This window comes from Lissotriton helveticus, chromosome 8 (assembly GCF_964261635.1).
Source record: "Lissotriton helveticus chromosome 8, aLisHel1.1, whole genome shotgun sequence".
NCBI lineage: Eukaryota > Metazoa > Chordata > Amphibia > Caudata > Salamandridae > Lissotriton > Lissotriton helveticus.
Window position 1 is genome coordinate 136,412,513 of NC_136069.1, and position 26,191 is coordinate 136,438,703.

The following is a 26,191-nucleotide window of genomic DNA, read 5'->3' on the forward strand; positions in this document are numbered from 1 at the left end:
GGATTGTTTGGGGTGAGAGTCAGCATGTCAACAAGCCCCAAAGTCAACACTTCGCCATCAAACAGGCATAGGAGAGCTTACATTTAAAAACTGAGGGGCATATTATCAAGGGGGTTTATCTCCGCTTTTTTGGCTTTAAAAGCCAAGAAAGCGGAGATAAAATTATCTCCCTATTACCTAGCTGTCGCTAACACGAGTTAGCGACAGCTAGTAGGAGATAGCGACCATCTTGGGCCCCACTTTGCATGTCAGTGATATTTATCACTAATGACATGCAAAGTAGGTGTGCCAAGATGTTAGCGACTGGAAACAGCCGCTAACATCGCTAGATCCTATTACCAACTTTTGGAGATATTCGCGCTAAGCGCGAATATCTCCAAAAGCTAACACCTGCCCTGAGCAGTTCTTAGCCATGTTATCCAATGGGAGGTGGATAACATGGCTAAGAGCATTAGTTGGTAATGCATGAATATCGCTGACTTTTCAGCGATATTCATGCATTGCGGCCTTTTTTTATCGCATTTGCGATAAACCTTGGTAATACCAAGGTTTATCTGCGTTAAAAATCGCCGCAGCTCAGCGGTAAATTTTTGTCTCTAACCAAGCAATAGCGATAATTATCGCTATTGCTTGGTAATATGCCCATGAAACTTTGTGATTCTGAGTGCTCCCCTAGCAATACTCGATAACTGCTAATAGCTGTGAAGAAAGATGGGAGGGGGTAGGGTTCACACCACAAGGTATTTGTTTGCTCCATTTTTTTGAGTATTTATATAGCGCTTACTACCCCTTACAAGGCGTCAAAGCACTTTTCAGTGAGTAGCACGCCACTCTGGCACTCAAAAAGGATTAGTGGTGGATTAGTATAGTGAAATTTGAGTTAATTTGAGTGGTGGATGTGTGAATCTGTTAGTTAGATTGAAAGGGATAATGGCGGGCATGGCGGGGGTTAGAAGAGTGATGAGTCTAGAAAGTATTTTTTGGAAGATCATAGTAGTAAGATGAGATGTGGGATGAGTATAAGGAGAGATGAGGGAAGAATCTCTAGAAATGTATTAGGGAGATCATAGTAGTAAAATGAGTTTTGTGATGAGTCAAAGGAGGGATAGGTGAGGGAAGAATTTTGAAGGGTTGTTTGGTTGATCTTAGTATTAAAATGAGGTTTGCGGTGATCCAAAGAGGGAGAGAGGAGGGAAGAGTCTAGAAAAAGTTATTTTGGAGATCTTAGTAGAAGCCTGAGGTTTGTGATGAGTCATGTTACCTAATGCAGTCTGGGGAGAAGGACTTGCTGCAGTTCCTATGCTAGCAATGGAAATGAAAGGAGTTTTGTGGAACAGCACAGTTTTAATCAGTACCTCCTTGCTCATCCAACTAAGATGTGAGGACTCAGGACCCTTTGTATTACAGCCAGAGGGGGAAACTCCCCAAATGTGTGTATTATAATGTATGAAATGCATGCCCACTTACAGATGAAAAGGGTATTACAAGTTACCCTGGAATAGAAGGACCTCATAAAGAAACTAGGGGGCATATCAGCAACGAGGCAATAAAAAATTATCGCCGCTTTAGCATCTGTTTTTGGACAAAAAGCGGCGATAATTTTATCACCCAATCAGCAAGGTTACGCTATGGTGTGAAACCTTGCGTTATCACAATTTCCCTTAACGCCCAGCTTTGCATCTCTAGTGAGACGCAAAGTGGGCGTTCCTCCCCTGGATAACAGGAGAAATGTCGGTAAGCAACATTTCTCTTATTATCAAGCCTCACGCAAAGCAGCATAGCGACAAAAAAAGTCGTGATAACCTCTGTTATCGTTACTTAACTTATACCTGCTTTGAAACTGACTTAGCCATGATATCCTATGGAAGGTGGATATCATGGCTAAGTATGTGAGGCCCTATCAGCAAGCTATCGCCAAAAGTTGTGTGATTATTGCTGGATTTCCAGCGATAATCGCACAGGCGGCAGCTTGCACTCTGAATTGTATCGCTTTGGAGATTAGCGTTGCTGATAGCACGCTTTACCACAATAAAATTCACAGTTGGCCGGCGATAACTATCCTCACCCTAAGAGCGCTGAGTGATAATTATCGCCGGCCCTTGCTGATATGCCTCTAGGTTCGTGGCCTCTCCTACCTAATTGTCACTGAGTTCTACCTGCAATATCATTATCATGTGTAAATGGTGTCAGGTTATACCATATATTTATTTGAACATTTATTTAAATAAGTGCCTATTTTTTAAAATTTGTGCATCATTATATTTATTATAAAGTAATGTATTCATTTAAGATTTAAGTATTCAGGGGCAGACTATGAATGGCCCCGTAAATTGCAATTCCTATGGAAACCCCTGTTTGCACAGGGATCACAACTATAAATGATGCATTGTTTATTACACCCAATGAGCGTATAAAGTGCACACACATTGTTACATTTTGGCAGGTCAAATCTGCTGACTCATTGTCAGTGAAATTGCTCTCCCCCTGCGTAGCTCCACCATCAAGTGAGGCCTTCCCCCAAGCACCTGCACTCTCGAGTGCTGGTGTTCGAGGCCCTCCTCCACCCGCAAGTTTTACCTGCGCATCATCCTTGGTGGTCCAGTGGAACTCTGTCTCCTTTCTCTCGCTCCGCTCTTTCTCTCCTTTTTCACTTGTTTTTCACTGCTTACAATCTCCCCCTTTCACTCCCCCTCTGTGTCTTTCCTCCATTTTCATTCGTTTTTTACTGATTTCAATCTCCCGCTTTCACTCCCCCTCTGCATCTTTCCTCCGTTTTCACTAGTTTTTCTCTGATTTAATCTTCCCCTCTCACTCTCCTTCTGTGTCTTCCCTCCACTTTTCTTGCACCTTTTACTGACTCATTTCCACTCTTTCCTCTGTTTTTGCCTTTTCTGCCTGTTCCCCCCCCCCCAGCAGAACCAACGCGACCGGCCCAATCCAGCTCCCCTCCCTGCTCCCGCCTCCCAGCTGTCCAGCCCTCCCCGACCCCTACTTAATGGCGATCGCTGCCCTGTGCACCCTTCCATGACCCAACAGCAACCAGCGTCTGGAGCCCTGGACCTCCTAAAGGCCAACGCTATGACCCAGTGGCACTCCACGCTCTCAACCCAGGACGCAACAACAACTGCAAGCTAGCATCACCAGCCGACACCCACGGACACCCAACATCCTCGACTCCTCCCAATCCGGCTTCAGAAAAAAACACAGTACGGAAACCACACTCCTTGCTGCAACAGATCGATCCCTGACATTTGTTAATCAGGCCCTCAATGTTATTCATCTGAGTATCTGGCATCTGGAATGGGAATTTAGCACTAAACTTGCAATCAAGGCCATGAATTAATAGAAAGATAATTACAGTGCATTCAGGGGTATATTACCAACAACTAGCGATAATTTTTGTCTCTAACTTGTTTAGAGACAAAAATTATCGCCGCACATCGGCGATTTTTACCGCAGATAAACCTTAGTATTACCAAGGTTTATCGCAAATGCGATAAAAAACGGCCGCAATGCATGAATATCGCTGAAAAGTCAGCGATATTCATGCATTATCGAGCAAATGCTCTTAGCCATGTTATCCACCTCCCATTGGATAACATGGTGAAGAACTGCTCAGGGCAGGTGTTAGCTTTTGGAGATATTCACGCTTAGCGCGAATATCTCCAAAAGTTGGTAATAGGAGATAGCGATGTTAGCGACTGTTTCCAGTCGCTAACATCTTGGCATGCCCACTTTGCATGTCATTAGTGATAAATATCACTGACATGCAAAGCGGGGCCCAAGATGGTCGCTATCTCCTATTAGCTGTCACTAACTGGTGTTAGCGACAGCTTGGTAATAGGGAGATAATTTTATCTCCGCTTTCTTGGCTTTTAAAGCCAAAAAAGCGGAGATAAACCCCTTGATAATATACCCCTCAGTCTCCTATGGCTAAGGCTGGTATGTTTTCCTTTTAAGAGTGCTAAACACATTGCCCTATTCTTGACTAATATCCATCAAACATTCCATGACTACATCTGCTGAGATTTTGCATGCTAAGGATGGGGAAGGTCTAGGGGCTGTCCACAAAGAACCTTTTTTGTATGAGAACCCACATATGAATGCTTCCCTACAAAAAACATCAACATTGCCAAATGCAAATGCACAAGATTTAGCAAGCACATAGATTAGTACTGTTGGTTTGGCAAAGTTTTGTCAAGCTATTTTATAAATATTAGTGAAATTGTCAGCGTTGAAGGCACAAATCAAACATATCTCCTTGCTTGATAGATTATTGCGTCCCTGACTCAATGCTCATCCCTAAAATATATCCTTTCCACAGGGTTTCTGGAGTTAGAATAATAATAATAGATCAGAACTCTGATGTTTGTGGGATTCAAATTACATCAGTAATTCTGAACCCCCTCCATCATTATCTGCACTTTCTCCACAGTGTGTGAGATTGTGAGCTGACTTTATTATACTAAATCAGAGTCCCTTAACCCTTTAAGTGCGCCCGTCGGCCAACGGCCGTCGCGAGCACTATCTCGGTAGTGCCGCGCACGACCATTGGCCGACGCGGCGCCGCCCACTCAATGGAACGCCCCGCACCTCAGCAGAATTTCCCCCGCGGTAAACGGGATAAACTTGTCCTTGTCCCCAATGTTTTGCAATTGGAGTTAAACAAAAACAAAAAAACAACACGATAGGTAAAGGGTCTGAGGGATATTTTTAAGACCTGCCTAGGTTCTACTCCCCCGAACAATACATCTATAACAACAAAACCTAGGGGTCTAAAAAGAGAAAGACTCTAGCTGAAACCTTAAAGCCCCATACAATGGCTCACCTGGTTAGGGGAAAACCTTCCGGGTAATTAAACAATGAGACAGCTAAAAACACAGGACCAACAGTGATTGTGAGTGAGAACATGCACTGGTATGTAGGATTCCCATCAACATCTTGCAATGATCAATATTATCACTTGGTCTTCCTTCAAGGGTAGTGTGTCTCTAGATCATTGAGACAGTATAACGTACCCTATGCCAGAATCAGGTTCCGACCCGCAATCACTTATAGACCATTTGAACATTCTCTGATGGAATTATGTGCAGTGCAAAAACAGAAAAAGTCATGAATTTAAAAAGGATAGGGGAATCAGGAAAGAAACTTTATTAAACCCTGTCCACTTCCTATTAAAAACCAAGAACAGTGCAAAAAATCTAGCAGTTTAAACAAATAACTGCATGGGGGCCAACATGTTTCAGCCTCACGGGAAAAGTACCCTAGGCTTTCTTCAGGGCCTCTGTTCTAAATCTTAATGCTACTGCTAGTGAAAATTATAACTCAAATGTATAGAAGTTTATAACTCAAATGTGTAAAAAGGATATAGTTGAACGGAAAAAGATTTCTTTTCCTCCGTGTCAGATGGTAAAACTTTGCATCTGTAATAACAAGAACACCAAAAACAATTGACACACTGTGTTAGAAACTGACTCACTCTTAATAAAATATAAGAAAATATTGAAAAACTTTATTGCTCACCCAGACTGACCGGGGACCAGACCTCACCTCTCCTGGACCTTGCTCAGGAATTTTTGAGGCCACGCTCTGTAGAGGTAAAGAATAAAGAGATTGATATAGTGGGGAAACCTATTTAGTTCTGCTCCTACCTATATCTTTAAAAATCAAACTCGCATTTCTACACCTCTACCTTTTCTCTTGCCCTTAAAGTCCCGCTCAGCTAGTGATTTACCCCACCAGGGTGGACTCTTGGTATAAGCTGGCAGAAAGAAAGAAAACTCACTGACTGAATAAAAAGCAGGCTAGTGGATATTGAAATCCTGATTATTAATTCCTATCTATGCAGGCTTCCACTAAATGTAAAGCCTCCAATCGTGAAAACAGCAAAAACAAAACAAACCAAGCTTCACTGCTAATTGGACTTGTACTCCCAACTTTTATATTAGTGTGAAGTATTAAAGACCAAATTTTTTCCTACCAATAGCCCAGTAGCTCGCAACGCTATGGAGACAGCTCTCACCTGTCCGTCGTTGCCTCTGACCAGTTCCTAAGTCAGGGGGAGGCAACGACCGGATATGTGCGAGCTCTTTTAAGGGGGTCGGCTGGCCAATCAGTGTGTGATACAACAGGCCAAGTATACTTAAGAGAAGTAAAGGTAGTTATAAAATTGTACCTCTGGCGATTTCTTTTCCTTTTAGACGTCCTGTTCCAAAAAAGGTTTCATAAACTCTCTTACGCGTATGCCCTCTGCTCGGTAGGTTGGAAAGATCAGATGGCAACATCCCGCTAGAGTGGAAAAACTACCGGATGACGTCCTACCCCGCGAATTTGTAGTTTACTTAGTATTTTCTTTGATTGGGCAGTAAACTTACCCAGCAGCCCGCCCATCAAACACAGACTCGATGCAACAAAAACAGGGGTGGCGGTGACATGACACACATCGATGCAGCAGACTCACACTATTGCATAAACTGCATGACGTCATCAGTCCGCGCCGGCCTGGCGGGACTACCAGATGACGTCATCTTAAAGTATTTCGTAGTTCCATCCCCATAAAGTGGGTAGAGAAAGCACACAATAATAAAGATGGCTTACAATGTATAGGGGTTGGCAGATAGCTGCACGATAACGCAAAAAGAATAGTGCCTCATCTAGTCATTTACCCGATATATAGGTAGGTCCTACCCTAGAGCGTAAAGCTTGAAAATAGTAGTAGGACAAACAATAGTCATGTAGACCCTGAACTGACCCTGTCCTATGTGTATGTCATGAATGTATAATCACATACCAGGGAGGAGACTCAATTTTGATAATATGTTGGATCATTGTGAGTGTACATTAACAACCCTTATGTCTCAGCATGTAATGTTGTTATGTGTATACAGTAGTCCTTCAAAGTAAGAGGTTGCTGGTAATTCCCTCCTCCTGGTACTAGATATATCATAGGCTAGTCCAAGGAATTTCATCGTTTAACCCTCTACTATCTGTGTGCAGTCTATATATCCATCTTTGTTCTTTGGTGAACAAAAATTTAGATATATCACTCGTATGCTAGGGAATAAACGGTTTCTCCAGGACCGTCCAGGTGAAATCTGATTCACTGTGATTATGTTCTAAAAAGTGCTTAGTCAGTTTGGAAACACTTTTTTTGCACCTAAATGCACTTTTATGCTCCAACATCCGGGTGCGGACCTTACGAGTGGTCATGCCAATGTATTTCTCATTGCATGGACACATTAGTTGATAAATGACTTGCATACTGTTGCAGTTTGTGAACTGTTTTAGTTCCCAAGGCCGGTCTGTGCCTATATCTATACTGAAGATCTTGGATGTTTGTGGACAAAGTGACACCCTCCACACGGGTGATGCCCGGTTACTGCTGGTAAATCCCACAAAGTTCCGATGGTTCTCCTGGCTGTTTCTTTAGGGCAAGTGTGTATTAAGCGGTCTTTCAAACTACTCGACCGCTTGAAAGCAAACAAAGGAAGTTCAATTTTATCGTTGCTACAATTCAATACTCGCCAATGTCGTCTGACTATTTTTTTTAATACAGTTGGACTTTGTATTGAAGGTACTCACAAATGTGAGACGGGTTAAGGGAGGCTTGGCAAGCTGTGGTTCCAAAAGTGCATCCCGGTTGTTATTGGTTGCTCGTTTCAGGGAGCTCTTGATGAGTTTCTTTGGATAAAGTCTGGCTTTTAGTTGGTTCGATAAACCAGTTGCATGTTTGACAAAGGTTTCAGGTGTCGAACAATTCCGCCAGAGACGGAAGAATTGGCCAAAAGGCAGGTTATCGCGTAGCGATTTGGGATGTTGACTTTCATATGATAAAAGCAAATTTCTTGCCATCGGTTTTCGATAAAGTTCACTTTCTAGTCCAGTGGGAGTAACATAAATGGACAAATCCAGGAAAGAGATTCTTTGTTTGTTGATCTCTACCGTGAACCGTAAAAACCTATTTTGAGTGTTCAATCATTCTTGAAACCGTAGAATGGATTGCTCATCTCCTCTCCATACCACTAAGACATCGTCAATATAGCGTTTCCACCATATCAACGAAGAATAGAACGAGTTGTTGTCTGTGAGCACCACCTCCTGTTCGAACGTGTGGACATATAGATTTGCCAAACTAGGGGCAAAAATACTGCCCATGCTGGTCCCTGAGGTCTGGAGGTAGATGGTCTCCTCATACTTGAAAAAAATTTCTTTCATGGCAATCCTAGCTAGGGCCATGATAAAATGAACAGGGGTGATCGAATTGAGATCAATTCCTCCCAGGATGGACCTGATAGTGTCCAGAGTCTCATTCTGGGGGATAGAAGTATATAAAGATTCAACATCTAGGGAGACCAGATAGTCCGTCTCCTGATTGAATTCTATCTCCGGGATCACACGTAAAACATCCTTCGTATCTTTCAAGTAAGTTGGCATAGTTTGCACTATCGGCCTCAAAAAATGATCTACAAAGGCCGATAAGGGCTCCAAAATAGACACCTGGCCAGAGATTATAGGTCTCCCAGGAGGTGGTCTCTGGGCCTTGTGTACCTTGGGCAAGGTATAAAAATAAGGCATGATGGGATGTTGTGTCTGTAGAAATTGGGCTTCATATGATGTTATCCAGCCTTCTGTCTTGGCTTCTTACACCAAGCACTTAATTTCATTTGTTAGTCTGGTAGTAGGATCAGTATCCAAAGGCCGATAAGCAACTCTATCGCCCAACTGCCGTAGGCATTCAGTTCTGTATGTCTCCGTATCCTGTATTACAATGGAGCCCCCCTTATCAGCAGATTTAATTGTGATAGAGGGGTCCTGAGCCAGCGCTACCAAAGCCTCCCTTTCCAATCTCGAAAGGTTATTGTAGCTACTCTTGGGTGCTACCCAGATTTTCTCGATGTCATCCCTGACAGCCTTCTCAAAGGTAGCTACCAGTGGGGGTACTGCATGCATAGGTGGCAAAAAATTGGATTTGGTTCTTAGACCTGTGTTGGTGCTGTCTTGAACACTGTGGTCGGTGTCTTTCTCTCTAAAGAAATAGTGTAGTCTGAGTTTGCAAAAAAACTGAGCCAGTTCTATCTGTAACCGAAATGGATCCCCATTATCAGTCATGACAAAGCCCAACCCTTTATTCGAAACAGCCTCTTCTATCGCTGATAGAGTTTTGTCGCTCAAGTTAACAACCAAACTAGGCTCTAAATTCTCACTCATTCTTGGGCCCCCCTCCTTGTGTGGCTCCGTGTCCCTGCATGTGGTCCTGTGGAATCCTCCCAGTGCACCTGTGGTTGTGCAGGTCTTCTTTTGCCCCTTGAGCGCCGGGGGCCAAACCCTAAAAAGGGCTGGTTGTTATAATTTTGATAACCAGGAAAAGGGCCTATCGGCGGTTAAAAAGGATTGAAATTACCTGGAAGGGCCATGGTGCAGGTGGCCACCATTGTTGTTGTCCCGGGACCCCCTGTTGTTGCCCCCTAAAGTTCTGATATCAAGTTTACTGCCCAATCAAAGAAAAAACTAAGTAAACTACAAAGTCGCGGGGTAGGACTTCATCCGGTAGTTTTTCCACTCTCGCGGGATGTCGCCATCTGATCTTTCCAACCTACAGAGCAGAGGGCATACGCGTAAGAGAGTTTATGAAACCTTTTTTGGAACAGGACGTCTAAAAGGAAAAGAAATCGCCAGAGGTACAATTTTATAACTACCTTTACTTCTCTTAAGTATACTTGGCCTGTTGTAACACATGCTGACTGGCCAGCTGACCCCCTTAAAAGAGCTCGCACATATCCGGTCGTTGCCTCCCCCTGACTTAGGAACTGGTCAGAGGCAACGACGGACAGGTGAGAGCTGTCTCCGTAGCGTGGCGAGCTACTGGGCTATTGGTTAGAATAGATGGTCTTTAATACTTCACGCTAATATAAAAGTTGGGAGTACAAGTCTAATTAGCACTGAAGCTTGGTTTGTTTTGTTTTTGTTTTTGCTGTTTTCACGATTGGAGGCTTTACATCTAGTGGAAGCCTGCATAGATAGGAATTAATAAGCAGGATTTCAATATCCACTAGCCTGCTTTTTATTCAGTCAGAGAGTTTTCTTTCTTTCTGCCAGCTTATACCTAGAGTCCACCCTGGTGGGGTAAATCACTAGCTGAGCGGGACTTTAAGGGCAAGAGAAGAGGTAGAGGTGTAGATTGCGAGTTTGATTTTTAAAGATATAGGTAGGAGCAGAACTAAATAGGTTTCTCCACTATATCAAGCTCTTTATTCTTTACCTCTACAGAGCGTGGCCTCAAAAATTCCTGAGCAAGGTCCAGGAATGGTGAGGTCTGGTCCCCGGTCAGTCTGGGTGAGCAATAAAGTTTTTCAATATTTTCTTATATTTTATTAAGAGTGAGTCATTTTCTAACACAGTGTGTCAATTGTTTTTGGTGTTCTTGTTATTACAGATGTAAAGTTTTACCATCTGACACGGAGGAAAAGAAATCTTTTTCCGTTCAACTATATCCTTTTTACACATTTGAGTTATAAACTTCTATACATTTGAGTTATAATTTTCACTAGCAGTAGCATTAAGATTTAGAACAGATGCCCTGAAGAAAGCCTAGGGTACTTTTCCCGTGAGGCTGAAACATGTTGGCCCCCATGCAGTTATTTGTTTAAACTGCTAGACTTTTTGCACTGTTCTTGGTTTTTAATAGGAAGTGGACAGGGCTTAATAAAGTTTCTTTCCTGATTCCCCTATCCTTTTTAAATTCACCACTTTTTCTGTTTTTGCACTGCACATGATTCCATCACAGAATGTTCAAATGGTCTATAAGTGATTGCGGGTCGGAACTTGATTCTGGCATAGGGTACGTTATACTGTCTCAATGATCTAGAGACACACTACCCTTGAAGGAAGACCAAGTGATGATATTGATCATTGCAAGAAGTTGATGGGAATCCTACATACCAGTGTATGTTCTCACTCACAATCACTGTTGGTCCTGCGTTTTTAGCTGTCTCATTGTTTAATTACCCGGAAGGTTTTCTCCTAACCAGGTAAGCCATTGTATGTGGCTTTAAGGTTGCAATTGGAGTTAACATAGTAAGGGCCTGATTAAGATCTTGGCGGAAGGGTTACTCCGTCACAACGGTGACGAACATCACATCCGCCAAAATATAAATCCAATAGGATATAATGGGATTTAATTTTTTGGTGGCTGGGGTAATCGTCACCTTTGTGACGGAGTAGCTCGTCCACCAAGATCGTAATCAGTCCCTAAGTCTGCTCCCCATTTCTACATTTTGTGGAGTGGAGAAGTGTGGCTCAATGGTTAGAGCGGCAGACCCTGATGCAGAGGTCTAGCCCGGGACCAGGGTTCAATTCCCCGCCTCGGCGGGTCTTGGGCTCAAAAATTCCATGGACCTGATAATTCTCACCTCTGTGCCTATTCCAATCATGGAGTCCCACTCTGCAACTCTGGGCAATAGCTTGCTTAATCTCCACAACGGCCCCCACAATGCTAAGGATGCCTGGCCTCCACCTTGGGGGTGCCCAGGAGTGGACACCTCACAGGGAAAGCCAGGATGGGTTCCACAGCGGTATTCGTACAAGCGCCTTGAGACCCTTGCGGGTGAGTAGTGCGCTATACAAGTATCAATTTACAATTTACATTTTTGCATTTTCTTCAATATTTATAGGTTTGCACTCCTATTTGTCATTTTGTACATATTTACGAACCCATTTGCCTATCTATTGCACCACACAACTTGGTGCAAAAGCGACACAAATTAAAAATGAGCTTTATGAAACCAGGTATGGCCGCCTTGTGTGGCCCTGAGTGGCTTCATAAATCTTGATGTAGGAATTTAGCGCAAAAAGAAGAGCTTAGGGTTTTTTCTGTCTTATTACTAATTTATTTCATAGTGAGTCCCAGATATACAATATAGTGATTTTATTTGGTGTTCACTTCTTGACAGGCGTAGGAGTAGCCTTCACCCTTCTCCACCGGTTCCTCAGGCTCGCCTTAGATAAAAGAAAGACCGGAGTAAGTGGTGATGTTGGGAAACTTTACGTGCAGAGGGGTTGGGTAGTGTAGGGGTATGCACAACTTAATTAAAAGCCTTCAACAGTGTCACAAAACAAGCATTTACAATGCAATGGTCTCGGCAATATTATAGGTAGAGCTATTGGCATTGCTCATAATTTTTGTATTTTTTTTGTTATCCCTAAATAAATGGCATTGTCATTTCTATTGGCAATAGCTGAATTGTTTGCATATGTGAGACCTATTGCATTAGCAGAGAGAGGGTGAGGTAGTGAGATAGAGAGAGAGAGAGTGAGGTATTGAAATTGAGAGAGAGTGAGGTAGTGAGAGAGAGAGTGAGGTAGTGAGAGAGAGAGTGAGGTAGATAGAGAGTGAGGTAGTGAGATAGAGAGAGTGAGGTAGTGAAAGAGTGAGGTAGTGAGGGAGAGGGATGTTGTGAGGTAGTGCGATATAAACAGAGAAATGTATTTTATCATAAATAAATGGTATTGTCATTTACAATGCCAATAGCTTAATCGCTCGCATATGCATGACCTATTGCATTTACACCCACACAGAGCCACACACACAAAGCCACCCACACACACATACAGAGCCACCCACACAGAGTCATTCACATAGAGCCACCTACACAGAGCCACCCTCACACAGACAGAGCCACCCACACATAGAGCCACCTACCAAAAAAGCTATCCACACAGAGCCACATGCACACACAGGCAGAGCGCCACACACAGGCAGAGCGCCACACACCGGCAGAGCGCCACACACAGACAGAGTGCCACACACAGACAGAGCGCCACACACAGACAGAGCGCCACGCCATATTTCGTGATATTTGCCTATTTTAAAAAAAAAGACATACTGAGTTCATTGAACCTGCGTGTTTCTGCTTGATTAAAAAGCATTTTAACTCAGGACACTCTGTGGAGACCTCCTAGAGATCTCTTTTCCCCTCCCCTCACCACCGGGCCACTCTCAGCCGAGCACCGACGCTGAGAGCCGGTCTCGGGCAGCCGATCCCAAATTAGCGGCCATATTGGGTGTGGGCGAGCGCGGTGACGCGCTCCAGCTGCAGATAAAAGGACTTCATTGTGCGCGAGCGCTTGACTAAGAAGTGCGCTTTTCACCCTCTTGAGGCAACAGCCGGGAGGTCTCTCTTTCCCTATTAATTTGTGATATTTCGTGATATTTCGTGATATCTGCCTATTTTAAAAAAAAGACATACTGAGTTCATTGAACCTGCATGTTTCTGCTTGATTAAAAAGCATTTTAACTCAGGACACTCTGTGGTGACCTCCTAGACATCTCTTTTCCCCTCCCCTCGCCACCGGGCCACTCTCAACCAAGCACCGACGCTGAGAGCCGGTCTCGGGAAGCCGATCCCAAATTAGCGGCCATATTGGGTGTGGGCGAGCGCGGTGACGCGCTCCAGCTGCAGATAAAAGGACACGGTCATGCCTCCGCGCAGCGGACGCGGTCAGCGGACGCGCCGGACCTGCGCCGGAGTCGTGCCAGAGTCCTGCCCGTCTGCGCCCGTCCGCGGCCGGACGGGGCAAGGGGACATTACCCCTAGTCCTTCAAACAAAGACTCTATGAGTTATGATAACACTACATTACATCTGTTAAGACCTACTGAGATGGCGAAATGTCAACATACACTGGACCCTGCTAAGCCTCTTTTATTATGCCAACACTGTCATAGGCATTTTAAAAAGCACGACCACCGGGACAGAGACCATACGTCCACTACATTATACAATTTAGCACTTCTAAATTGTAGATCACTGCCAAAACATTGCACAGAAATAGGACTTCTAATAGAAGAACTTGAATTGGACGCCATATTCCTGACTGAAACTTGGCTCCAAACAGGAAATGAACCAGACATCGTTCGCGCCCTTCCTCCAGGGTACAATATCTGTAGAATAGACCGTAGTACAGGAAGAGGTGGAGGGCTAGCCATTATTTTTAAGGACAAGTATAGCTGTCGCCTCCTGCCTTCAACCTTTACAGAAGGAGAAAACCTTATTTTTTCTCTAGAGCTATCGCCTACAGATTGTCTATCGGGCACTCTGCTATATCGCCCCCCCAGAGGCGCTAAAGGATTTCATTCCAAAATTGATTGATCTAGCCTCAGAACAAGTGATAGCCATGGCCAATTACACCACCTTAGGAGACTTTAATATTCATCTAGATGATCTCTCTCTGTCCACCACCAATAATCTTCTATCAGGCCTTCAGGCCTTAGGTCTTGACCTAAAGTGTCCACTTCCTACCCACGGTAAAGGCCACTTACTGGATCCCGTGTTCAGTAACCTGCAAAATCTTACTTCAGGAGATCCTATCCCTCTACCCTGGACCGACCATTTTTTAATTCCCCTGTTCTGGGTCACCAAAAATACGCAAGAGGCACCTCCCCCCAATGTAACATACGATCGAAAGTGGGGTAAGCTACCTTTGTATAAATGGCAAACCTCTCTTAAAGTCACTCAACCTGTAATAGGAACCAACATTGAAGAGGCAAATACCAACTTTAATATCTGGATCCAAAATACGTTGGATTCCATTCTCCCGAAAGTTATCACACAGAAACGTGACAGGAAAAACACTGCACCATGGTATAGTCCTCAATTAAGATTGTTAAAACAAACATGCCGTAGACTTGAAAGAACTTGGAGAACATCTCCCTCGAAAGACACAAAAGATACATATAGACAAGCTATCAGGAGCTACAAAAAGGAGATAAAAGAAACACAGGCTAAATTTTATGAGGAAACAATAGCCTCTGCTGCCAACTCTCCCAAAGAGATCTTTCGAATAGCGAAAACTCTGATCAATCCGACACAAACACCCCCTGCCAAGGAAGGAGCCCTGGAACGCTGTAACAAACTTGCAGTGTTCTTCGAAGAAAATATAGAGACCATATATAACACCTTTCCCTCTAATCAAACCGATACAGATAGTCAACATCTCACTGACTTAACTGGAGTGCCCATTTTAGATCACCTGGACCCTTTGACGTCAGAAACACTTGATACAATCATTGGTAAAGTAGTCTCAGGTTCTCCGACAGATGCTGCACCGCCCAAACAGCTAAAAGCAATAATTAAATCCGTCCAAACTACCATAATGGACATATTAAATCTTTCCATGTCGACCGGTATAGTCCCTTCATCATGGAAGTGTGCAATGGTGAAAGCATTAATCAAAAAGCCCAGTCTGGACCCTTCCATTCTATCTAATTATCGGCCAATTTCCCTCCTGCCATGGCTCAGTAAATTGGTGGAGACACACGTAAATAACATTCTCACCAATCATTTCGAATCGAACAGTCTGCTGGATGACACCCAGACTGGGTTTCGACCTAACCATGGTACGGAGACTGCACTGTTGTTAGTAACAGAAGAGGCAAGGAAATTGGTAGACGAAGGAGGAAGGGCAGCTATCATCTTGTTGGACCTCAGTGCAGCGTTCGACACTGTCAAACATTCCATCTTGACCAACCGCCTCAGAATGAGCGGGGAGTCGGGCGCTGCACTGAATTGGATTGCCTCCTTCCTCAGTAATCGCCATTTCCAGGTCTTTGAGGGAGATATAGTCTCATCTATTCAGTTGCTGGAATGTGGGGTTCCACAGGGTTTGGCATTGAGCCCAACACTATTTAATGTTTATATGAAGCCGTTGGCAGCTGTGGCACATCCATTCGGCATTAAGATCGTCAGCTATGCAGACGATACCCAACTGGTGGTATCGCTGGGCCAAGACGTGGGTTCGTTTGATAAGCTGACACCCTGCCTGGAAGCAGTAGCCGGATGGATGAAGGACTCCTGCCTCCGTCTTAACGGAGAAAAACCTGAAATCATGTTGTTGGGCAATGCCGCCCCTGCTTCCACCATGCCCTCTTGGCCCACATGTTTGGGTCCAGCTCCGCTACCCAAACCGCACATAAAGAGTCTGGGAGTGTGGCTTGATGACAAATTGACCTTCAATCACCAAGCCACAATATTATCATCAACATGCTACAGCCTGCTAAGGATGATACGAAACATTCTCCCTCTCCTACCTTTTGTAGCACGAAGAATTATGATTCAGGCCTTAATTCTTTCCCGGCTGGATTATGGGAACCCCCTATACCTGGGAGCTCCACTGTCCATCATTAACAAATTACAGGTGGTACAAAACAGTGCAGCCAGAATACTCCTCCAGGTCCCTAGGAGACAATCGGCCAAACAAGCCCTTCGTCAGCTACATTGGTTGCCAATGAATGCCAGAATTCAATTTAAAACACTGTGCATAGCCCATAAAGCCATCTGGAAAACAGGCCCTAAAATTCTCCACCCATTAATGCCACTCTATCTACCAGCTAGGTCGCTTCGATCCAGCAACCAATTTTTAGCCTCCACCAGAAAGATAAAGAAAGCAAGATGGAGTGGCCGCTCCTTTTCACACTCAGCGGCTAAATTGTGGAACGCCCTTCCCCAGTCTTTAAGAGAGACGTGTAGCCTGACTGTCTTCCGCAAACATCTGAAGACACATCTCTTCAACTAGTTGTCTTCTCTGAATTGACACTCTTGGTTCTGAAGCACTACGAGGCCTCTGGGTAGCTAGGCGCTATATAAATATTCTTTCAATTCAATTCAATTCAACACAGACAGAGCCAGTCTCCTGCGGCAAACAGACAGCCCAAGACTGTGAATCAAATAGGTTACTGTGAAGGACTTGTATGCAGCCAACAGTTAGGAACCTTACCTGAACATGTGTTTTCCAAACCTCAATCTGGCCCACCCAGTGTTCTCTGTCCTAGAGTTAAATTATTTAAATCAAAGGCAAGTGTCTATCCTAAATAGTTAAGTGGTGGGGGTGGAGGCATGCACGCCAGTTTCCCTCTTCCGAGTCGTGAGTAGTTAAGAGGAAGTGTCCCCAAATATTACAGAATTTGCACACAGCTCTCACAGCCCACACAGCTCTCACAGCCCACACAGCCCACACAGCCCACAGAGCCCTCACAGCCCTCACAGCTCTCACAGCCCACACAGCCCTCAGCCCACACAGCTCTCACAGCCCTCACAGCCCACACAGCTCTCACAGCCCACACAGCTCTCACAGCCCACACAGGTCTCACAGCCCACACAGCTCACAGCCCACACAGCTCACAGCCCACACAGATCTCACAGCTCTCACAGCCCACACAGCTCTCACAGCCCACACAGCTCTCACAGCCCACACAGCTCTCACAGCCCACACAGCCCTCACAGCCCACACAGCCCTCACAGCCCACACAGCCCTCACAGCCCTCACAGCCCACATAGCCCTCACAGCCCACACAGCTCTCACAGCCTGCACACCTCTCACAGCCCACACAGCCCTCACAGCCCACACAGCCCTCACAGCCCACACAGCTCTCACAGCCCTCACAGCCCACACAGCTCTCACAGCCCACACAGCTCTCACAGCCCACACAGGTCTCACAGCCCACACAGCTCACAGCCCACACAGCTCACACAGATCTCACAGCTCTCACAGCCCACACAGCTCTCACAGCCCACACAGCTCTCACAGCCCACACAGCTCTCACAGCCCACACAGCCCTCACAGCCCACACAGCCCTCACAGCCCACACAGCCCTCACAGCCCTCACAGCCCACATAGCCCTCACAGCCCACACAGCTCTCACAGCCCACACACCTCTCACAGCCTGCACACCTCTCACAGCCTGCACACCTCTCACAGCCCACACAGCCCTCACAGCCCACACAGCCCTCACAGCCCACACAGCCCTCACAGCCCTCACAGCCCACATAGCCCTCACAGCCCACACAGCTCTCACAGCCCACACAGCTCTCACAGCCTGCACACCTCTCACAGCCCACACACCTCACAGCCCACACACCTCTCACAGCCCACCCAACAGTGGGCAGGAATACAAGCACACCACCCTCACAGCTCTCACAGCCCACACAGCTCTCACAGCCCACACAGCTCTCACAGCCCACACACCTCTCACAGCCCACACACCTCTCACAGCCCACACAACAGTGGGCAGGAATGCAAGCACACCGGAGCAGGGGGCAGAAATGCAAGCACACCAGAACAGGGGGCAGGAATGCAAGCACACCGGAACAGGGGGCAGGAATGCAAGCACACCGGAACAACGCTCCTGACTGGATGAGGCGATGACCTGCACAAACCAGAGAGTCTGTAAACTGCAGGATTCCTCGCAGTGAACGCTCACACCCCATCACTCGCACAGTAAGGGAACGTCTATAAACTGCACAAAGGTCCCAAGAGGGTGACACACACCCTCTATCACCACACAGCAGGGAGAATCTCAAACTGCACAGAGGACCCCGGAGTGTGTCACAGCACTCCTCATCCCCAATACAGCAGGGAGCAAACCCTGCGGACTATATGCATGTTTACCTGGTGCCCGATGTCTACCACTAATACAAACACACGACGTTTATCCCACGCTGGGTTAAAGCTGCATGAGCAGAATAAAGGAGCAGTGGACAGAGCGGCCGCCCCAGAACCACCCGGAGGAAGTGCCCCTCCCATGACAGCGGCTCTAGGGGTCGGAGCAGCAGTAACGGGGCGAGCTCTGAAGGTGTGACATACATACAGATGCCAGGGTGACCCCAGGCCCCGGTCCCACGGCTCCAGTTCGACTGCCCATTCTCCACCACTAATGAGGGGGCTCCCAAGGCATGTTCTCCTCCACCACCTACATCGGATAACCTGATATCCCGGCGCATCCTATTCACTGCGCGCACAGTTGTCCTGGGCAGTCCACACGGTGACAAAAAAAACACAACACCAAACGAAATAGTTTCCGACAACCTTTAAAACGGCCGTTGTCCAGATTGAGCCGGCCTTGTTTGGGGTTGTGTGTGGGGGGGGTCGAAGGAGGGGGGCACGCACCAAGTGGCTGTCACTAAAGTGCCAATCTGGGGAAGGTGCCAATGGGTTTCTTCCTATTGGCCATGTTCAGCCCAGTAACACCGAAGACACGTAAGGGGTGCAGGGAGCTCGCCACTGACAGGGGCACGGTGTACCCACAGCCTCGCCACACACCAGGCCCTTCCACCCGCATAGCACGATGCACGCATCACCCCAAGGCATCAGCCGGGCTTTTAATAAACTGCCTTTGGCTTGGAAATAGAAAGGCCAGAGACACGGCCCACCCGTGAAGGGAACCCGGCCCTCCCCCAGCACGAGGGGTGCCCCAAAATACCCCCTGCGGAGCAAATGTCACACCATCACCTCGCCGGACACGGGACCTACCGGGCATGACCTTCATGGCGGCAGCTGGCCCCTGCACTCCCGGGCACAGAATACTATTGAGTGTTTTTTGATTTTTTGAGCAGACCTTATACTTTACCACCTGGTTCATTGCAGTCCCAGGTTGTGTGAGGTATTCAGTTTGAATGTTTGAATGATAGTGGTTTGAATGTGATATGTCTGATGAGTCACAAGTGTTAGTTTGGATGAGTTTTTACCGTACTATTTGGTGTCCTGATGTCCTTTGTTGTTTCATGTTTTGCTTTTGAACTTGAATACTAAATTAAAATTGTGCATTTCCCCAAAGTTTTTTTTTTATAAACAGCTATTCAATAGCAGTCCTGAATATTGAACTGTTGTCTGTATTTGGGTTTGAAATATTTGCTTTGAATAATGTATCAGTATTGGCTTTTCTTTCTTGTTATTTAGTTGCTTTTACTTGGCATCAAACCCCACCTCCCTCCTAATCCCCTCAGGCGGCTCTGTACCTGTGTGAGCTACGCTCCTCCTTGAACGTGGCTGGATCCTGCATGGGGTCTTTGCCTCTCTTCTGTGGTTCTCTGGAATGCTTCGGACGAATTACTGCTTTCCTACAAAGTTGGGCGGTTCTCTGTGTCTTTATCTCGTTAGTCCTCAATAACCGGCTCCAGGAAACAACAACAGGATCATAACTCTCCTCTGGAACAGTTGGCGTCTTCTTGAAGGCTGACTTAGCTTCAGCAGTCGCGCCACGTTCTCCGTCTACTTCCCGCTTTGAACTTCCTGGTTCTTCCCTTTCAGCCCTTATTGGTGGAGACACCAAAACACCGCACCGTAATTGTCATAGGCGGGCATGCTTCTAGGAGGTTTCCTGAATTAAAGGGGCCCTGTCTCAGTTCTCAGGCATAGAGGAAGCCGTAAAGGAATGAGACAGCTGTAAGAAAAGAGAAGGTACGTCATGAGAGGGGAAGGGATCCTCCTCCATATTTCGGGGCTGTTGGGGGGAGACCCTGTGACGCGCGAGTAATGCAATGCATTGCAAATCGCTGTATTGCATTACTCTGTGCCAGGGAGGCATTTCCATGAGCGTTGTGCGACTGTTACCATGCAACATCCATGGATTTTGATGCATTATCAGATTTCCTTGACTTAAATTATGTTAATGGATTGGTAACACTCTGCGTTCTATCATTTTTAAGTGGGTTGTGATGTTCTTAATAAATTAACATTAATGTATAGTCAAATATTTTTTAAACATGCCGTTTAAATACACAGACACAATATTTAATGATGTTTTTCTTGTCATTATAAAAAAAATAATAGAGGCATCTGTGCGGAGGTTTGTCTGGCATCTGTTTAATTTATACCCATAGTTTGATTCTTTTTCTAGGCTCCATGTCATTATCAGATGTTACTTTTCACTTCATATGTTTAAAAGTTTGCTTTTGGAAGTTTTTTCTCTTAAACCTTTTTTAACCCCTTTGGTAAGAGTGTCTGCTATTAGCCGAAACTGAGAAGGGTAGCAAAGGATCCTCTACTGCTTGCACCAGATGATTCCTTTGTGTTATTTACCAGAGGACGGAGGTGATGCAGAATTGCTTGACAGCCTTAAACCATCTCCCACCCATCTGTGATGTCAGCATGCCGCGAAGTACGCTGACTTCACAGATTCTTCACTGGATTGGCAAGAAGGAGCTGGTGAGTGCTCTCTCCCGCTCCATTGGGGAAAAAATGGCCTCATCAGGTTTTTGGGAGTCCTCATGTAAGGGGAGAGTTTCCCCATTCCAACAAGGTCTTCTTGAAATTGTTTCCTAGTTGTGAATTGCATTTGTGCCATGATCCACAGGCAGGAAACCATTAGGCCACCAGGGGCCATTGTTTGGGTAGGAAGAGGGCTTGGGTCGGCCCTCGTGGTAACTGGCCAACCCCCGGACGACAAATTAAAAGGAAAACTGTGTTTGTTTCCCTGGGGTGCAATCCCGCCACCAGGGGAATTAAAAAAAAAATATTTTGAAAAAAACATGAAATTGTCGGGGATTCAGTCCTCTTTGCTTACAGGCACAACAATTATTTTGGGCATCTAGGCCAGGAGACTCCCATTGACCTTGGTTTGATATGTTTCTGTCACGAGCACTAGGCCCAGTCACACAACTTTTTTTGTGACAAGTGGGGTATTGATGGGCGATAGGAATTTTGTAGATTCCGTCGAATTCTCAAAGTTTCCATCATAGAAATGTAAGGAAAATGTGTTGTTTCAGTCAATGTTTAAGATTTGCAGGGCACTGTGGGTAAGACAACCTTGTGGGAGCCATACAAGGAACCACCCCGGACTCACCTGGTTGTCTAGTTTTAAAAACAATGGCTTAGGTTCGGAGTTTTGCAAGGGTGGCACTACATCACAGCCCAAAATACAGCAGCTGCCCATATAGCTTATCTCTCAATGTAGCACTTTAGGCCTTTTGTGCCATAGTTTCTTTGACTCGCCCACACAAGTGGGGTACTGTTATTATTGGGGGACATGTGGGACTCCCCTGCTTGTTTAGTTTTAAAAATGGGCAGGTTTGCTCAGTTTGCCAAGGCGCTGGCTGAGCTGGGTCTCAAAATCCACAGCTACCTGCATTGCAAAAAAGGGTCCATTTTCAGTGTAAAAATGTGATCTATCTATGTTGTGTTTTAGGCACTTTCCTGTTGTGGTCTCTAGGCCTACCCACACAAGTGAGGTAGACTTTTTTTCAGGAGACTGGAGAATGTGGCTCCTCGCAGATTCCAGAAGTTTGCCACAGAAATGTGTGGAATTGTGTTTTTAGTAAAATGTTAAGGTGTGCAAAGTCTTTTGGGTGAAGTGACAAGGTAAGAGCCATGCAAGCTGTGTACCCATGGACTCCCCTGGTTGTCTACTTTTCACAAATGTGCAGGTTTGCTAGGTCCAAAATCTACAGAGACCTACTTTGTAAAAAAAGGTCAGTAATGAGTGGAAAAATTAGATGTATCCACATTGCATTTTGGGCCATTTCCTGTCACTGGCAGTAGGCCTAACCACAATAATGAGGTACCATTTTTAATGTCTGACTTAGTGAAATGCTGGGGGGAAGGAAGCTTGTGACTCCCCACTCATTCCAGAACTTTTCATCACAGAAATGTGAGAAAAAGGTGGGTTTTTTGTAGTCAAAATGTGCAATTTGTAAGGAACCTGGTGAAAGCCATACAAGTCACCCCATCCTGGATTCCCACAGATTCCTAGTTTTAAGAAATGGGCAAGTTTGCTAATTTTCCCTAGGTGCTGGCTTAACTCGGGCCCAAAATCCACAGCTACCCAATTTCCCAAAAAAAGTCTGTTTTGAGGGGGAAAGTGTGAGGTATCCATGTTTCATGTTGGGATGTTTCCTGTCACAAGCACTAGGCCTACCCACACAAGTGATGTACCATTTTTATGGGAAAACCTGGGGGAATGCTGATTGGGAGGAAGTCTGTGGCTCCCCGCAGATTCCAGAACTTTCTATCAAAGAAATGTGAGGAAATGTGCTTCATCGTCAAAGTTTAAGGTTTGCAAGGGATTCTGGATAAAAGAACCTGGTGAGAGCCATGCAAGTCACATCACCCTAGATTCCCCCAGGTGTCTAGTTTTAATAAATGTGCAAGTTTACTAGGTTTCCCTAGGTATCAGCTGAGCTGGGGTCCAAAATCTAAAGCTACCCACTTTGAAAAAAAGGGTTAGTTTTGAATGGAAAAATGTGCTCTATCCATTTTGTATTTTGGGGTGTTTGCTGTTGCGGACCCTATTCCTACCCACACCATTAGCAGGAGACTTGGGCTGGATTCTGGGTGGAAGGAAGTGTGTGGCTCTTCGCAGATTCCAGAACTTTCCATCACAGAAATTTGAGGAAATTGTGCTTTTTTAAGTGAAATGTTGAGTTTTGCAAGGGATTCCGTATAAGAAATTCTGGTGAGAGCCACGCAAGTCACCCCACTCTGGATTTCCCTAGCTGTCTAGTCTTCAAAAATGTAGGAAAATGTGATGCGTCCATTTTGTGTTTTGGTCCTTTTCCTGTTGCGGACACTAGGTCTACCCACACAAGTGAGGTATTTGTTGTAAATCATTCATGCAGGATAACAGCAAACATGTAGTATTCAGCGTAGAGGTTTATTGGAGCAGATAACAGAAGTAATCTTCTTCCCAGCTGACCCAACTCGTAACTGACACTAGGTAGAATCATTGGGAAAGGCAAGAGCATTGAACAGCCCAACACTCTGGAACACTAATGGGAAAGGACACAAAGGAAGGGCTAATAGTAATAAGGGTGAAATACAGATAAGATAAATTACAACACATCTTATCCCCTTAAATAACCCAACAAATGAATAACTTAACAAATAAATAAATAACAATAAAAATTTTAAAATAGACAGTAAAGCAAAATAAAATAAAAGGAAGTCAGCTCAGCACAAATAATCATTCAAATAAAGAGGAGGTCGACGTGTTCTGGGAACCCTAATACCAGAAGAAACTCCAACAGGTGAAGAAACTTCAACAGGTGAAGAAACGACCTGTTGACACACATTAGAAGCATCACCACCATCTTCTTCCCTTGGAACAACAGAAGGAATAGAAGGCAACTCTTCAAAAGTAGATAACATGTAACCAGAAGTTGAAGGCGACTCAGAGTCACTAAAATTAGATACCACAGAGTCATCCCCCTTTGGGATCGAATTAGAAAACAGATCAGACTTCTGAAATAAAGCTACATTCCGAAGGTTCCATTTCTCACCATTCTCAAGTACCACATAATCAGGAAAAGAAAGCTTAACTTTGTAAGGACCTCTAAACTTGTTTAATCCTTTACTTACCCTGCCAGGCTTAACCTTGACTAGGTCACCATAGGAAATGTTCCGCACAGTATCACTTGGTTGAGTCACACCATAAAGTACCAGAGACTTATTCTTCAACCAGGAAGGATTCAATTTAGTACCTGGACGCCTACCCCTCATCAACTCAAAAAGAGACTTACCATTAGATTCATGTGGGGTAGAACGATACGCCCAGACCATGTCACGAACCGCATCATGAGAAAATCCACCTGAAGCCAAAGACATCTGAATAATCCCCTTGATGAGTCTGTTGGCCCTCTCACAAACTCCATTAGCACGGGGATTGTATAAAGAAGTCCTGTGATGTGTAATACCACAATTAATTAAGAAGGTACGCATGTCAAGAGAAGTGAGTTGAGTACCGTTGTCAGTAATCAATGTATGAGGACACCCCTCCTCAGAAAACAAGACAGACAACATTTTTATTGTGGAATTAGTAGTTATATCACGAACAAACTTTACAGTAAGCCATTTTGAAAAAAAGATCAATAACAACTATAGCAAAACGCTGATCCAGGGGCAACTCAGAGATAGGACCAATAAAATCAAGAGATATACTATGCCAAGGTTGCTGTGGAACAAAAATCTCACCACAAGTGTGACCACCCGCTAACTTAAGTCTTTTCTCACTATTCATACACCAGGAACAATTTTGAACCCAAGAAGCAACCTGGGCATCCATAGCTGGCCACCAAAAATCAGTTTTAACCCTACGTTGAGTGAAAGTTTGTCCCAGATGGCCCTCGTGAGCCAAAGCAATAATTTTAGATCTTAACGAAACGGGAGGAATAAACGTATCCCCTCGCATCAAAATAACACCATCAGAAAGAGACAACTCATCCAGGATTTTTATGTAAGGGCGAACAGAAACAGGAACACAACTCTCACGTCGTACGCCTAACTTCAACATATCTACAACAGTCTTCAAAACAGTATCTTGAGACATGGCGGAAGACCAATCAACTTGAGTAAAAGTACCAACACCCAAGGCCAAATCGTCCTGCACAAAAGCTATCGCAATATCATCCTGTAGAATCAACTCATTGTCAACATGACAGTCAACAGAAAGTCTAGATAGACAATCTGCCTGAATGTTACGCCAACCCTGAATAAAAGTAATATCGTATTGATACTCTTGAAGTCTAGAGGCCAACCTAGCAAGTCTAGGAGAACCTTTACCAGAACTGCCAGGAGAAAGAATACTGATAAGGGGTTTGTGGTCTGTGAGCAACTTGAAACGAGTACCCCATAAATACGCCCTGAAATACTGTACTGCCCAAGCAGCTGCTAGTGCCTCTTTCTCGATAAACGAGTAGTTTTTTTCAGAAAGAGACAAAGTACGTGAGGCAAACGCAACAGTTCTCACACCCTCATCATACTTCTGCAAAAGGTCAGCTCCCAATCCTGTTGAACTGGCATCAACCATAAGAGTGGACAGGCATTTAACATCAAAAGGTACCAACATTTTTGCATCACACAGCTCTTGTTTGATATCATTAAAGCATTTGGCATGAGAATCATTCCATACAAACGTTACCCCTTTCTTCAATAGCGATCTCAACACAACTGTCTTGTCTGAAAAATTTCTTACAAATTTAGAATAAAATTCAATGAGACCCATAAAGGACCTAAGTTGGTCTTTGTCAGCAGGGCAAGGTGCCAAACGTATCGCCTCTATGAGGTTCTTCTTAGGTTTAACACCCTGTGCGGAAATTTCATACCCCAATTATTCGATTTGTGGCACCAAGAAAGAAAAATGTTCCTTGCGTAAAGTTAAACCCGTCTCCTCAATCCTTAAAAGAACTTCCTTAAGGGTGAAGTTATGATCCTCCACAGTTTTTCCAAAAATCAAGATGTCATCCTGAAAATACACTGCTCTGTCTATGCCTTTAAATAGCTCCGTTACCATGCGTTGAAAAACGCTGGCAGCTGATGTGAGACCAAAAGGGAGATGGGTAAATTGGAAAGTACCCTCAGTGGTAATAAAAGCTGTGAGGCTCTTTGATTCATCATGAAGACGAATCTGGTGGTATGCACTTTTAAGATCAA